General features: G+C 47.7%; 1 protein-coding gene across 4 annotated transcripts in view; it reads left to right on the top strand.

Annotated features, from left to right (window-relative positions):
• SAMD4B (sterile alpha motif domain containing 4B) overlaps positions 1 to 15,704 on the top strand; it is an 870,829-nt gene that overhangs the window by 835,475 nt on the left and 19,650 nt on the right. The gene's annotated exons all lie outside the window — the stretch shown is intronic.

Raw genomic sequence — 15,704 nt, 5'->3', positions numbered from 1 at the left:
ATAGCAACCTCTCTGAGAAGTGGAAGTTTACCCATGGTCGATTGAGATTCAAACTGCTGGAATTCAGAATGCATGTAGGCCTTGGCTGCAGGCATGTTAACAGCTGCCATAATGGATCGATGAGGTAATTCCACTGCTGACATCTGGTCAGATGTTCAAAGAAGGTTATGGTAGACTTGACCTTCCATCCTTCTGAGATAAGTAAATTGACTACTATTAATTGATAGAGACTTCTCGCTGCAGATTCCTTATCTTTGAATTTCCCAGGCTTCAGACTGGATCCAGAAACTTTAGCGTGAGCGGTACCCCACAGCGCCATTGGGTGGCCTCATTCGGTTCCACGCTGCCTTGTTGGCACCAGAAGTGACATAGAGGTCACCTGTATAGGCACCACCCAGGCACGCGGACATCGGCTCCTCAGTTCTTTCTGCGCCAGTGAGTGCTGATCTGGAGAAGAGCTACCCTTCTGTCGCTTTCTGGCAGGTTTTTTTAAAACATTTTGTCAAATATCTTTCATGATTCATGAAGTGTTGAGATGTCTAGGAAAGTAAGGTTTAAGCCGTGTGGCACCTGTCACTGTGCGATGTCGGTTACGGACCTGCCCCTTGTGTGCTTGTGGTGTCTCGAGCACAACCACGATTCAGAGTCATGCTCTGACTCTGGGCCATGACGCGAAAGCTTTGCGTTAGCGGTCCCTAAAGCTGCTTGCAGCCCTGCAGTCTTTGCTGCATTCTATGACTCCTAGGAGGTCTCACTTCCAATCGAGAAGAAGCTTGTAGGACTGCTCTAAGAGCCCCACGTCCTCTTCATTACACTCGAGGTCCTCTGGACGCTCGGGGAAGAGGCACAAGTAGAAGTCTAAACTGAGTGGGCAACTTCGGAGTTGCCAGGTCCGACTCAGCTCCTCTGTCCATTTCAAGGAATTACCTCCTCTCAAATCAAAGATTTTTAGGAGGCCAAGCACTGCATATTTGAGCAGGCCAACCCCTCCAGAGCACCTTCTGGAGAGGGAGTGGGGGGGGAGTTCAAAGGAGGCTCTGTTCTGCTTTACTTCAGACCAAGAGGGAACAAAGTGAAAGGAATGCAAAGTACTCAGACTAAGAGTGCTGCATTATGAATTTATCAGATAGACTTCTAGCTGCAGATTCCTTACCTTTGAATTCCCTGGTGTCCGCTTCGAATCCGGAATCTTTTTGCTAAGCAATATCCTGCGTGTGCTATGAGGTGGCGTAGTTTGGTTCTGCGTGCGTCGTCCGGCTCTGCATGGCTACATCAAAGTTGTTGGAGATATCCCAGCTCTCGCATAAACCAGCACCAAAAGACTATTTGTTCTCAAGAACATTATAAGGTTCTTTCTTCCACCCGGGAATCTCATGTGCAACCTGGGAAACTACCTGTGAAGCTGCTTTTCACTTCTTGCCAAACATTTTTCACTTTTAAATCTTACCCTTTTCAACCTTCCACCCTTGTGCTGCTGGCTACCGCAATTAGTTCTGCTTTACTTCAGACCAAGAGGAAACGATGTGAAAGGAATGAAAAGAATGCAACACTTAGTCTAAGTAATTAATTTATTAAGGCACTTCCCAAGTTACACGAAGATAGTAATGTGAGCTGCACACATGCAACTCTTAAAATAATCACAGCAGTAGAATAATAATGGTCAAGTTAAATGCAATACATCAACAATCAATATAATCTACATATTCGTGCAGGCACACCGCAAATCTAAAAATAAGACTTAAAAATGCATCACTGTGGAACTTGACTCCCACATCATCCCTTGACTGCCAACTTCAGGTTGTGGAACCCTGGACAACCGCGACAAGAGGATCGCCCTGATGGGATTACTCTCTGGGCAGTGTGTCCATCCCCAGGGATGAGTTCCTTCTTCTCACAGCTGTCAAGCTTCCCCACCTTATATACTTTAAACAAACTTAAGAGGAAGGTTCTAGAAACCCAACTCCCTTTGAGTAAGTTGTGAAATTCAAGCACTGGGCATATCAGGTCAGTGTTGAAAAAACAACATAGCATTATTATAATACAAATCACTACAAGTATCCTGCATAAAATATTGCGTATTTGCCCAAAATTGGGCAGCCAATTGAATAACCATTCCCACCACCCTTTGTCCACATCTTATTTTACTCCTTTCACCAATTCATGTAAATGGGACTTAATAGATTTAGAGTGGTCTGACAGATTAAAACTGAGGCCTTCAAATTTGGAGCAACCATGATCGTGATTTAACAGTAAATAATCAATAGCGCCCTGTTCTGCAATGCAGCTTTTCTAGTACCTCGTATATCTAGCAATAATTCATCTAAAGCAAGGGAAGTATGGTTGCTGTTCTTAACCATTAAATGTGCTAACTTGTTAATAACTCGAGTATTCTAAACAGCTAATCCTGGAACTCCTACAATAGAAAGACTTAAACTCATATATTCTGATTTAGATACTAATTGAATTCGAGTCACAACAATCCTCGCTTAATTGGACTGTTTCCATTGGATAGCGAGTATGCACAGAATGAAATGGAAACATCATGAGTCCTAATCGTGTAAAGGTCCACCAGTTATAGTAGCATGAATGTATGTAAAAGTGTTATTTCCACAAGAGAATAACCATCCTACAGGTAGTTTGACATGCTTGATGTGACTAGTAGCAGTCACCATGTGAAGAAAAGATATCATTGTTCATTCGTTTGCGATATTTATTGGTTCGGTAGTAACAGTTTGTTGTTCACATGGGATCTCTTGAGGTGACAGCGTTATTGCCTCTAGGCGCAGTTGAGCACATTTTTCGATTTTGTGAGAATTACAGGTCATGTGGTAGCATACATCGCCTGTGGTAATATTGTAAGTAATCACTGGGGTCAAGTTGTCCACTTTTCATCCATAAGTTCTTGGCAAGATCTATAGTGCTCGTAAGGACTAAAATGAGTTAACACACTTTCTTGAACGTCTCCATCTTAGTTTGTGACATTAAAAATGTGAAGTAAAACTTTTTCCGGAGTGGGAATGGCCCACCAGACAAGTGGATATAACTTCCACTGTGCTTTCCATGGGGGTCATACAGAAGTCCTACCTGTTGAGTAGGACTCCACATGCCAGATGTGTCCAAACATTTTCGGTAAAGTGCAGTAAAGGTGTTGATCTCATGGTCGATCAATCATTTCGGAGTTGGAGGATTTCAGTCCCTCCTGACCCCACACGTGCATGCCTGAAGGGAGATCACATAGCACAGTTAGCACACAGACACCTTTTATATGATCTGTAAAAGAGACTAGTATGATCATTCTTGCAAATAACATTTGTCAGCTGGTATATGTTCCCACCTCTCCTTCCCAGGTTTCATGATTACTAAGATGTCTTTGCCCTTGGCTATGATTGTTGCTGGCTCTGGAAAATGATTTTGGGATTCTACCCACACCTTAGCCACCAGGGTTTTTGTCAGTTGAGCCTAAACCTCACTCCCCACGCACTATAAGAAGGGGTAGGGCAGTCCCCTTTTTCAGTGTTCCTCCATACACTGGGATAATCACAATCTGCGCAATTCTGTCTCCAGATTGTATTATCAAGTCAGTGTCTCCACTATTCAGGAGAATAGTTTTTATTTCTTCTTGGTAGTCTGCATTGATCACTCCCTCGAACACCTGAATACCTTTGAGTGCCAACCCAGATCTGGGAGCAGTCAATCCAAAATGCTCCGGGGTAATCTGTATTCCAACACCTGTTTCACAGAGTGCCATGTCTCTTGGTTTCAATGTGTAAGCTTTTAAGGCATGTAGATCAAGACCTGCAGATTCCTGGTGTGACTCAGTAAGAAACTAAAGCTCCTGGTTTTACTTCCCAATACATGATGTTATTTAAAATTTGGAGGACTTAATTTAAATGCTCTCTCCAGTTTTTCAAAGTTCCATCTGATAGTTTTCTTAATTGGGCTTTCAGCAAGCTGTTCATTCTCCTTATCAGTCCTGCAGCTTGCGGGTAATATGAAATGTGAGAAATCAACTCAATATTGTGTTGTAAACAATCTTGTACCAATTTTCCTTTGAGTTGGAACCCGATGTCACTTTGGACTTGGAGTGGGACTCCATAACATTAACAAGTCCGGAGTCTTTATGGTGTCGTATTGGGTGCAAGGGACGGCAATCAGGTAACCAGAATGTGTCCAATAGCGTGCAAGCGTATTGACACCCACAATTAATCATTAGTGGCCCAGTGTAATCAATTACCATATCTGCCCCAGCAATTTCCCTCTCCACAACTGACCTTTGACTGTTTGTGGGACAGATTTCTGTTGTGTATGTTGACAAGTCGGACATTGTATGATTACAGTTTTTATCATGTCTAGGGAAATGTGTATCCCTCTAATCTCTGCCCACCTGTAAGTGGCTTTCTCTCCCAGATGTCCACATTTTTGTTGCACCCACTTAGCCATTCCTACTAAGTCAGAATCTGGTGTTGCCATTTCTGCCTCTGAAATGTTGGCTTTATCGTCTGCAAGGGAATTGAACCAGCATTCTAATGAACCGGTGGGACAGTGGACTTCTACATGAGTCACAGTATCTGATAGTGACTTATAGTTGCTGGTTCCTTACCTTAGAATTTTCCCAGACTGGATCCGGAGATTTTTCTTTGAGCAGTACCACTGCCCACCGTTGGGTGGCATTGGTTAACTCCGCGGGCATCATTGGTGTTGTGGTTGCCGTGATGAGGATGCAGTTGTATCTAGGCACCACCCCAATGCACTGACGTCAGGTCTTTTCTTTTCGCGCCTGCCTACTCACAGATCTGGAGAAGAGCTACCTCTAGTCATTCTTTGAATAATTGCAAAACGTTTGTCGATTCGTTTTTACGTCTTTTGGATGCATTGAGGGATGTCCTGAAAGACTGGATTCAAGCCCTGCGACTCCTGTCATCGAATGATGTTGGTGACTGGATCCGCACCTCATCTGCCTTTGGTGTCTGGAGCGCAACCATGACTCGAAGTTGTGTTCTGAGTGTCAGGCCATGAACCCACAAGCTTTGAGGGTGCAGTCCCTGAAGCTCATGGCAGCCCGGCATCAACTCTGGGTCGCTCCCGATCTCATTCAAGAGGAACGTCAGGAGACCTATTGTGGAGTCATCACCACGCTTCGTCTAAGTCATCTGGACATTCGGGTCTCAAGAAGAAGTTGAACGCCAAACATTCTTCGACTTTGCCCCATCGATTGGGCGACTTGTGAAGTGTTGACGCTTTAGGCCTCTGTCTTCGGAGCCTCTGCCTGGATCCGCTCCTTGCCTCCCCAACTTTCTGGGAGTTGGTGCCACCTGTGCCCAACTCAAGGAATTTTATGAGGTCATGCACATCATACTTGGGCAGACGAACCAACCTTCAGGCCCAGGGGAGACGGTGAGGGCCCTCTCGGGTTCCAAGTCGATGGCTTCGGCCTGACGCCGATCGTTCCAACACGACCCTCTCCGTCATCAGCTTAGATGTCAAAGCTCCTGACATTGGTTGGGCCAACAATCGACGTCGATCGTATACTGATCACCTGACGACCCATAACGACATCATTCAACGCCGATTCTGTTTTCCATAGGCTCTCCTGGGCCCAGGGCGGATCTTGACCCCTATTGCTATGGGTATGGATATGGGGATATTGTAGCGGGGTTGCTGGACCCTTTAGAACACCAGCTCGACCCTGACATGGCCTGGGTTCAGGATCTGGTTGACGCCAGAGGGTTGGACACCTCCCTTGACTCTGGCATGCTTTCTCCCCCTACCATGGCCACGGAGGAGGGAACGTCATACTCTATGGTGGTGAGAAGGGCTGCCAAGGTTTTGGACCTTGAGCTTCCTTCTGTGAAGGTCAGGACTAACCTCCTGACTGAAGTGCTTCAGCCTGAGGCCTCCAATTCGGAACAGCTTCTTCCCTTCAATGAAGCCCTTACGGACGTCCTTCTGGGTACCTGTTCCAAACCCAACACATGGGGCTCCTGTGAATAGGACAGTTGCCCGCCACCATCGGCCTGTGCCGGCTGACCCCAAATTCCTGACCCAACACCCTACTCCTGAGAGCCTTGTCATCCAGGCTTCGTCATCCTCTGGCGCATTCCCTACCACTCCCCTGGACAGGTAATCAAAAAGACTGGATAACTTGGAGAAGAAGATGTTTTTTTCTGCCAGTCTAGCACTGTGGTCCGTGAAAACTGCATGCCTTTTGAGCCGCTATTTCCATACTCTCTGGGATACAGTCGCACAAGTGCCTTGAGTCCCAGAGGAGGGTTGTACCGTTCTCTCCCAAGCGGTTAAGGATGGGAGAGAAGCAGCGAAATTCATGTTTTGTTGTGGACTGGATACGACTGACTCACTGGGCAGATCGGTTTCAGTGACGCTGGCCTTGAGTTGGCATGCCTGCTTGAGGTTGTCTGGCTTTTCAGGGGATTTCCACCATTCCTTGATGGACATGCCCTTTGATGGCACCCGTCTCTTCAAAAACAAGGCGGACTCAGTGCTCAAATGATTTAAGGGTTCCTGGACCTTGGCTCGGTCCCATGGCGTCGCAGCAGCTCCTCGCCCCCCACAGTCCGCCTTTCACTCCTTTCATGGCTACGGAAGGGGTACCCAACCGCGTCCCTTTCCACCCGGCCACTGACCTGCGCCTGCTATACAGCCTCTGTGCGGACATGGGATCCCACAACCTCGTGGATCAGGGAGCCAGCGGGCTGCCTACTCCACCCCGCCCCCTCCTCTGCCTCCAAGCCTTCCTAGTCTGTCGGAACATCTGGGACCGGTTGGCGGCAGGATTCGTCATCACCTGCCCCACTGGGAATCCATTACCACAAACAGGTGGGTGTTACAAATTGTCCAAAGTGTCTTCTCCCTCCCCTTCGAGACTTCTGTTCCAGCCATGCCACCATCATATGATCTTCTATTGCAGGATCAAATGGCACTTCTCTGCGAGGAGGTCCAGGCTTTCTTGGCCAAGGGAGCCATGGAGAAGGGTCCCTGCGCCAGAAGTAGGTTGTGGTGGTTGTTCCCGCTACTTTCTGGTGCCCAAAAGAATAAGGGCCTTCGCCCTATCCCAGATCTCCAGTCCCTCAATCACTTCCTCAAGAAGTCAAGATGCTAACCCTAGCTCAGGTCCTTTCTGCCCTGGACCTTGGGGACTGAATGGTAGCATTGGACTTGCATGACGCCTATTTTCACATTCCCGTCCTACTGGCCCCCTGACGTTTCTCGAGATTCGTTTCAGTTCACCGTGCTCCCTTTTGGCCTTAGAAGCGCCCCTTGCGTGTTCACAAAAGTGATGGTAGTGGTTGCAGCTCATCTGCGCAGGTTAGGGGTTCCAATCTTCCTCTATCTCGACAACTGGCTGTTGAAGGCGGACACGCCTCAGAAAGTAGATTCCCACCTCCAGACTACGGCGAACCTCTTGAATTTGCTGGGATTCACTATAAACGTGCCGAAGTCACACCTGACTCCCTCTGACACTCCCTTTCATTGGAGCTGTTCTGGACAGAGTACAGTTCCAGGCTTATCCTCCCGAAAAGCGAGTCCAGGATATTCGGGCTATGATCCTGATGTTTCAGCCCCTGTCCTGGATTTTGGTGAGAACGACCGAGGCTGCTGGGCCTCATGCATCCTGCTGGTCCAACATGCCAGATGTCACATGCGGGCTCTGCAGTGGGACCTGAAGTTCCTGTGGCCGCCACATCAAGGGAATCTCCGACATGATCCAGATCTCGGAGGGAACTGCAAAAGACCTGCAGTGGTGGTTGTCGAATCAAGATTGGGTCAGCTGCAGATCCTTCTCTTTTTTCCAACCAGATCTCACAGTAATGACAGATGTGTCACTGCTGAGCTGGGACGGCCGCATGGGAGAGACAGTGATGAGAGGCCTCTGGTGTCCGGCGAAGTCCGGGCTCCACATTAACCTTTTGGAGCTCCGGGTGATCCAACTTGCATTGAAAGCATTCCTTCCCTCTGTCAAAGGTAAGTGTTGCAGGTGTTCACTGACAAGAACACCAACGTGTGGTACTGCAACAAGCTGTGCGGAGTGGTGTCATGGACCCTTTGTCAAGAGGCTCTTCGTCTCTGGACATGGCTGGAACACCAGAGCATTTCAGGCTCTCTGAGACTCTCAGAGCAGGCTCTCTGAACGTCAGAGCAGACAAACTCAGTTGTCGATGCAAAGTCTATCACGAATGGAGTCTCCAGAGATGGTGCAAGGTCTCTTTCAGTAGTGGGGAGAGCCTTGGTTAGATCTGTTCACCTCCACAGAGAACATGCTGGAGTTTCCAAGGTAAAACTCGCTCGGCAACGCTTTTCGTCACGAGTGGAGCTCAGGCCTCCTGTACTCCTTCTTGCTGATACCACTTCTGCCCTAAGTTCTGAAGAAGATTGGACAAGGCCAGGCCCAAGTAATCTTTGTGGCTCCAGACTGGGCACAAAGAGTCTGGTATCCTGAGCTATTGAGTATAGCCATCGATCCTCTGATCAGGCTGCCCCTTCGGGAGGATCTTCTGTCGCAGCAGCAGGGTATGGTCATTCACCTGAACCTGTACAGTCTCCGTCTCCTTGCGTGAAGATTGAGCGGCGGCAGTTCACTGCTTTCGACCTTCTGTCCAAAGTCTGTAATGTTATCTTGGCAGCCAGGCGTCCCTCCACCAAAACAGTATACACCTGCCATTGGAACAAATTTGTGGCATGGTATATCAACGTCTGTTGATCCCCTCTCTGCATCTCTCAAAGGTTCTCCTCTTTATTCCCTCTTGCCCTCAGGGCTCTGGGCACACTCAAGGGATATTTATCTGCCATCTTTGCCTTCTTAAGGCTACCAGACCAACCTTCTCTTCTTTTCAAATCTCCTATTGTTGAGAGGTTTCTCAAAGGACTCGCACATATGTTTCCTTCTATCACATTCATAATGCCCTAGTGGGATTTGAACTTGGTCCTCACATGACTCGTGTGCTCGTTTCGAGCCGCTCCACCCCTGTCCTCTATGGCTCTTGACCCTTCAAACTGTCTTCTTGATTGCCATCACCTCTGCTTGCACAGTAAGTGAGCTCCAGGCTCTCTTCTAAGCCACCATTCCTATCAGTACATCCTGACAAAGTGGTGCTTCGTAGCAGGGCTTCCTTCCCAAAGTGGTGATACCTTTTCACGTAGACCAGTCAATCACCTTGACTACTTTTTACGCACCCCCACATTCCTCTCATATGGAGGAGAGAATCCACCACCTGCATCAAAAAAAAGCACTGGTGTTCTACTTAAATCGTACCAAAGATTTCCGGGTGTACGATCAACTCTTTGTGGGTTATGTGGGTGCGAAGAAAGGAATGGCAGTGCAGAAGAGAAGCATCTTGCGATGATTAGTCCTCCACATCAAGATGTGCTACGCTTTGTCAAAAAGACACCCCCTGAGGGTTTGCGCGCTGATTCCACCAGAGCAACTGCTTCTACCACAGCGTTAGCACGTGGAGCACCTGGATATGTGCCAGGCAGCAACGTGGGCGTCTTTGCATACGTTCACCACGCATTACTGTCTGGGTAGTCAGGTCTGCAGAGACTGCTACTTTGCCCATTCGGTCCTGCAGGACTTTTTGGTGTGATCTTAGTTCACAGCCCACCACTGGGGATGGTATTTCTCTGGTATCTATTCTAAGGATAGGAATCTGCAACTGGAAGTCTCTCTCAGATGTACAAGTTCCTTACCTTCGAAAATATATCTGGTAGATATATATTTTTGCAGTATATGGTTTGGGCTCCCCCTAGGGTCACTATTGTCTTTTGCTGTTTGCACTATTTTCTATTGCTTTTTATGCCTATTTCTGGTTACTAGTGTATCTAGTGTGTTACTCACCTCCTATTGGAGGGTTGCCTCTCGAATACTTTTTGGTAATTGTGTCACTAAAATAAAGTACCTTTATTTTTGTAACACTGAGTTATTTTCTTTCATGTGTGTAAGTGCTGGTTGACTACAGTGGTATTGCATGAGCTTTGCATACCTCCTAGATGAGCCTTGGCTGCTCATCCACAGCTACCTCTAGAAAGCATGGCTTCTAGACACTGCCTACACTACATTAATAGGGGATACTGGGACCTGGTATAAAGTGTAAGTACCTTAGGTACCCACCACACACCAGACCAACTTCCTACAAACGTTTGCCCATGTCAGGTCTGGATTTATGTTTTCATATCTGCAAGTAGATTTCTCTCCTTCCCTGCTCTCAGCAGTTAACCACTCGCTGTCCAAATCTTCCTCCTCCTTCCCTTTCTTTTCCGTCCTGCGTCTGTGGCTGGCCCTGATTCACTTATTTATTATCTTGCTTGTTAACTTTCCTGCTACCTTTCTTTCTGTGCAGCCCTCTTTCAGAACATCTCCTACAAGCTTTTAGTATCTATCCCATCAATCTGCTCCTTGTTGATACCATCCTTTAGTAATGCCATAAACCTGTCTCTCCTAAGTACTGTTATTATCTGTGTGACACACCGATCTCGAGGCTCCCTGGTTTATTCCAGTCTCCCAGCTCTCCCAACTCGCGAACTGCCTCCAGCACATTTTTCACTACCTATCTGATTAATTAGGAGAGTCATTGTTACCTGCTTATAAGCTGGGGAAGCAATGGCGCATCTAACAAATTTTGAGCCTCATCCAAGAGCAAAGCAGCTTTCATACTTTCTTTAATTTGTTGCATAGCATCTCTCAATGTATACGGAGATTCAGTACAATATTTCCGACTACATCCCATAACTGCCAATTGCAACAAATTAGTGTTGCCTTGATTCTCATAACTTCTAAATTGTTATTGTATTATGGGGTCAGAGCTAAAAGTACTAAACGTCCTTGAATCTCCCTCATCTAGTGCCACTCCAGAGGCACCCGTGTCAAACAACCTCACCATCCACATAAGCATTGCTTCCCTAGACTTCTGTTTGAATCTGTCTATAATATAATTGACTTCTTGCTGGGTGTAATCTTCTAAGGAGTGCATTTCAATTCCTCCCGGGTTCTGTGGAGTGTCCTGTATTTGTCTTCAAAATATTGGCTGTGCGAGAACCACTTTTGGCTCATCTGGCTCAAACTGGCCCCCACCTTTTAACTTTTTCATCACTGGAATTTGAAAAATCAGTAGATTCCCAAATGTTCAAATTCCGTTTTTCGGGGTTCCAGTCTAACCCTGCTTTAGCAATAGCTAAATTAACTTTCTTTTGATTGTTTTTACCCCTTCATTTCTGACACCTGTGTTGAGCAATTTTGATAGCTGCTTTCTCTGCAACGGACTGATATGTATCTGCCTTATCTTGCAGTAACTTATTCTGACACAACAGCATGGTTACATAATTTTTCGCTTCAACTCGCTACCTCTGTAATTGCTGGTTTTCTTGTTTCAATTGCGTACAGTGTTCATGCATTTTTCTATAAGCAGATAACAGAATCCAGCCTCTTTGGCCTAAAATAGATAAATCACGACCCTGTTCAAGAGGTACTTTCTGTAAACACATTAAAACATATTGTGGCTCAGCATTGCTAAGACATCCGTCCCAGCTCTCACATAAACCAGCACCAGAAGACTATTTGCTCGCAAGAACATTACACGGTTCTTTCTCCCACTCGGGAATCTCGTGTGCAACCTGGGAAACTGCCTGTGAAGCTGCTTTTGACTTAATGCCAAACATTTTTCATTTTGAAATCTTACACTTTTCAGCCTTCCACCCTCGTGCTGCTGGCTACCCCAATTAGTTCTGCTTTACTTCAGACCAAGAGGGAACGATGTGAAAAGAATGCAAAGGATCCAACAGTCTTAGTCTGAGTAATTAATTTATTAAGGCACTTCCCAAGTTACACGAATATAGTAACGTGAGCTGCACACATGCAGCTCTTAAAATAATCACATGCAGTACATCAACAATGAATATAATATATGTATTGTTGCATGCAAACCACAAAGCTAAAAATAGGAATTAAAAATGCATCACCATGCAGCTGAACTTTGAAATCATCCCTTGTCTGCCAACTTCAGGGTGTGGAAACCTGTACAACTGAGATAAAAAAGAACCACCCAGGTTGGATTACTCTCTGGGCAATGCATCCGTTCCAATCAATCAGTTTTTGTAAAGTGTGGCTACTCACCCGTGAGGGTCTCAAGGTGCTGGGGGGGAGGGGCCTCATCCGAAGAGCCACGTCTTGAGGTTCTTCCTGAAGATGGTGAGCAACAGGCTTTGTCTGAGGTGCGGGGGGAGGTTGTTCAGCTCTTTGCTGCGATGTAGGAGAAGGATCGCCCTCCGGTGGTGGTTTTACAGAAGTGGAGGTGTGGAAGGAGGAGCGGTGGTTCAGGTAGGCTGGTCCTGCGTTGTGTATGGCCTTGTAGATGTGGGTGAGTAGCTTGAAGGTGATTCGTTTATCGACCGGGAGCTAGTGGAGCATCCTCAGGCATTGGGAGATGTATTCTCGGTGTGGGAGGTCCAGGATGAGTCTTGCGGCAGCATTCTGGATGAGTTGTAGTTTTTTCTTTCTATTCAAGGTGCCGGCGTAAAGGTGACTGTCCTGTGACAGTCTGCTGGGATCCGTTTGAAGATCTTCCGAAGTTTGCGGAGTGTGTGCCTGCAGGAAGAGGCTACTGAGTTTACTTGGCGGGTCATGGATAGAGACGAGTCGGGTAATGCCTAAGTTGCGGGTGTGCTCAGTCAGTGCAGGGGGGGCACTGAGAGATGTGGGCCACCAGAAGTCGTCCCAAGCTGAGGTGGCGTTTCCGACGATGATGAGCTCTGTCTTGTCGGAGTTGAGCTTAAGGCAGCTTTCTCGCATCCGGGTGGCGACTGCTTCCATTCCTGAGTAGAAGTTCCTTTTGGCTGTGTTCGGTGATGGAAATGATGAGTTGTGTCTCAACGGCATATGACACGATGTTCATACCATGGCATCTGACAATTGCTGTGAGAAGGTCCGTGTATACGTTGAACAGTGTGGGACTCAGAGGATTCTTGGGGAATCTGCAGTTGACTCCTGTGTGTCTGGCTGTGTAGGGCGGGATTCTGACTCTCTGCGTCCACCCGGAGTGGAAGGAGTGGATCTAATCCAGGGCTCTTCCACAAATTCTTATGTTGTGGATTCTGGTGCATAGAGTGCAGTGGAAGACCGTGTCTAAGGCTGCTGAGAGGTCGAGGAGTATGAGTGCTGCGGTGTGGCTGTGGTCTAGTAGTAATCGGATGTTGTCGGTTGCCAGGAGGGCTGTCTCCGTGCTGTGGTTGCTGCAGTTGATTGCTTTCTCCAGTACTTTGGCAGGGTAGGGTAGCAGTGAGATGGGCTGGAAATTCTTTAGTTCTGATGGGTCAGCCGAAGGTTTCTTTAGGAGATGGCATTTTTTGGTGTGTTTCCAGTCCTTGGGGAAGGTGTCAGAGAGGAGTTCCTTCTTCTCCCAGTTGTCAGGCTTCTCCACCTTCTATACTTTAAACAAACTTAAGAGGAATGTTTTAGAAACCCCTGCGAAATTCAAGTGCTTGCCGTACCAGGTCAGTATTGAAAAAAAACCGTTTGAGACTTGCAAGACCTCACGGTGTACTTCCAAGACTGAGCTGTACCCTGCTCTACCATAAACATTCTCATCCTGGTACATCGTTATTTAAATTTATCCCCCATGTTATGTTCCCCTGCCTGGTGAGAAAAGGCGAAAACATGTTAAGCTGTGTACGGAAAAATACCTGTGCTACCAATATGACAGCGTTTGAAGCTAAGCACTAAATGGAGTTGGTGGTTAAGTACAGAGAGCATTACAGGCTCCCATCAGATTCCGCACCGACTGCCTAGGCCTCTGCTCCGATCGGGTTTCACTGATCGCATCCCAGATCGGCACAGGTCATGCCAACATAACCTTCTCTGGCACCGTTCCCAACACAGATGCGCCAGGTCTGTTCTCATCCTGATGAGTCGGAACGGCATTGGTTGATGCTGATTCAGTGTGCCGACAAGGCCCAGTGGCTCTAATTCGTTGCTTAACTATTTTGAGACGCAGCTAGGCATGGAGGAGGAGTGGGAGGGGATCACTGGGCTGTTTAGAAGAACAGTTTCCCCTAGTGAGAATTTGGACTGGTATGACTCTTGACTTACGTACTTGAGCCTGGGGCTTCCTCATCTGAACCCCTATTGCCCTTTAATGAAGCACTGACAAATGTCCTACTGGGAACTTGGTCCAAGCCCAGCACAGGGGCACATGTGAACAGGACAATTGCCTGATGGCATCTCCCTGCCCTCTGGTGATCCTAGTTTCTTCAGCGAACAACCCATCCGTAAGAGCTTGGTAGTCCAAGCCTAAACTTCCCATGGCGCATTTCCTGCCACTCCCCTGGACAGGGACTCCACGAGGCTGGACACAACTGGGAAGATGTTGTTTTCTTCCTGCAGCCTGGTATTGTGGTCTGTGAGCACTGCATGCCTCTTGGACCGCTTTCCCATACCTTATGGGATACAGCTATGCAGGTGCTGTCACAGGTCCTGAAGGAGTGCCGGGCCATCATCTCTCAAGCAGTGAAAGACTGGAGGAACGCAGCGAAGTTCGCCATTATGTGTGGTGTAGATACTGCAGACTTGCTGGGAAGAGCAGTTTCGTCCACTGTGGTGTTACGGTGCCACGCCTGGCTGAGAACATCTGACTGGGTGATGTCCAGGCAAACCTCATGGACATGCCCTTCTATGAGACTTGTCTCTTCGGAGAAAAGGCAGACTCTGTGCTGGAGTGCTTCAAGGACTCGTAGGCTGCAGCCAAGTCCTGACGTGGCTATGGAAGAGGCATGCTTCTGCACCAGCCCTATGCCCGCCGCCATCATACGCAAGCTCCCCAAGCTGTGTGAAGATGTGGACGGGATGCATTTCGACCCACTGAGTCTAAGACCAGAAGCCATCCACCACCAACCCCATGGCAGCTGCAGCCTCTAAGCCCTCTTATTCTCGTTCTGCAAGACCATGGCTGTAAGGAAATGCCTCCTTGGTATGGTTACCCCCTGACTTTTTGCCTTTGCTGATGCTAAGTTATGATTTGAAAGTGTGCTGGGACCCTGCTAACCAGGCCCCAGCACCAGTGTTCTTTCCCTAAACTGTACCTTTGTCTCCACACTTTGCACAACCCTGGCATCCAGGTAAGTCCCTTGTAACTGGTACCCCTGGTACCAAGGGCCCTGATGCCAGGGAAGGTCTCTAAGGGCTGCAGCATGTCTTATGCCACCCTGGGGACCCCTCACCAAGCACATACACACTGCTTGCCAGCTTGTGTGTGCTGGTGGGGAGAAAATGACTAAGTTGACATGGCACTCCCCTCAGGGTGCCATGCCAACCTCACACTGCCTGTGGCATAGGTAAGTCACCCCTCTAGCAGGCCTTACAGCCCTAAGGCAGGGTGCACTATACCACAGGTGAGGGCATATGTTCATGAGCACTATGCCCCTACAGTGTCTAAGCCAAACCTTAGACATTGTAAGTGCAGGGTAGCCATAAGAGTATATGGTCTGGGAGTCTGTCAAACACAAACTCCACAGCACCATAATGGCTGCACTGAAAACTGGGAAGTTTGGTATCAAACTTCTCAGCGCAATAAATGCACACTGATGCGAGTGTGCACTTTATTGTAAAAATACACCCAGAGGGCATCTTAGAGATGCCCCCTGAAAACATACCCGACTTCCAGTGTGGGCTGACTAGTTTTTGCCAGCCTGCCACACACCAGATA

Source organism: Pleurodeles waltl, chromosome 9, assembly GCF_031143425.1.
Source record: "Pleurodeles waltl isolate 20211129_DDA chromosome 9, aPleWal1.hap1.20221129, whole genome shotgun sequence".
NCBI classification, from domain to species: Eukaryota; Metazoa; Chordata; class Amphibia; order Caudata; family Salamandridae; genus Pleurodeles; species Pleurodeles waltl.
This window is presented reverse-complemented; position numbering and strand designations above follow the sequence as displayed.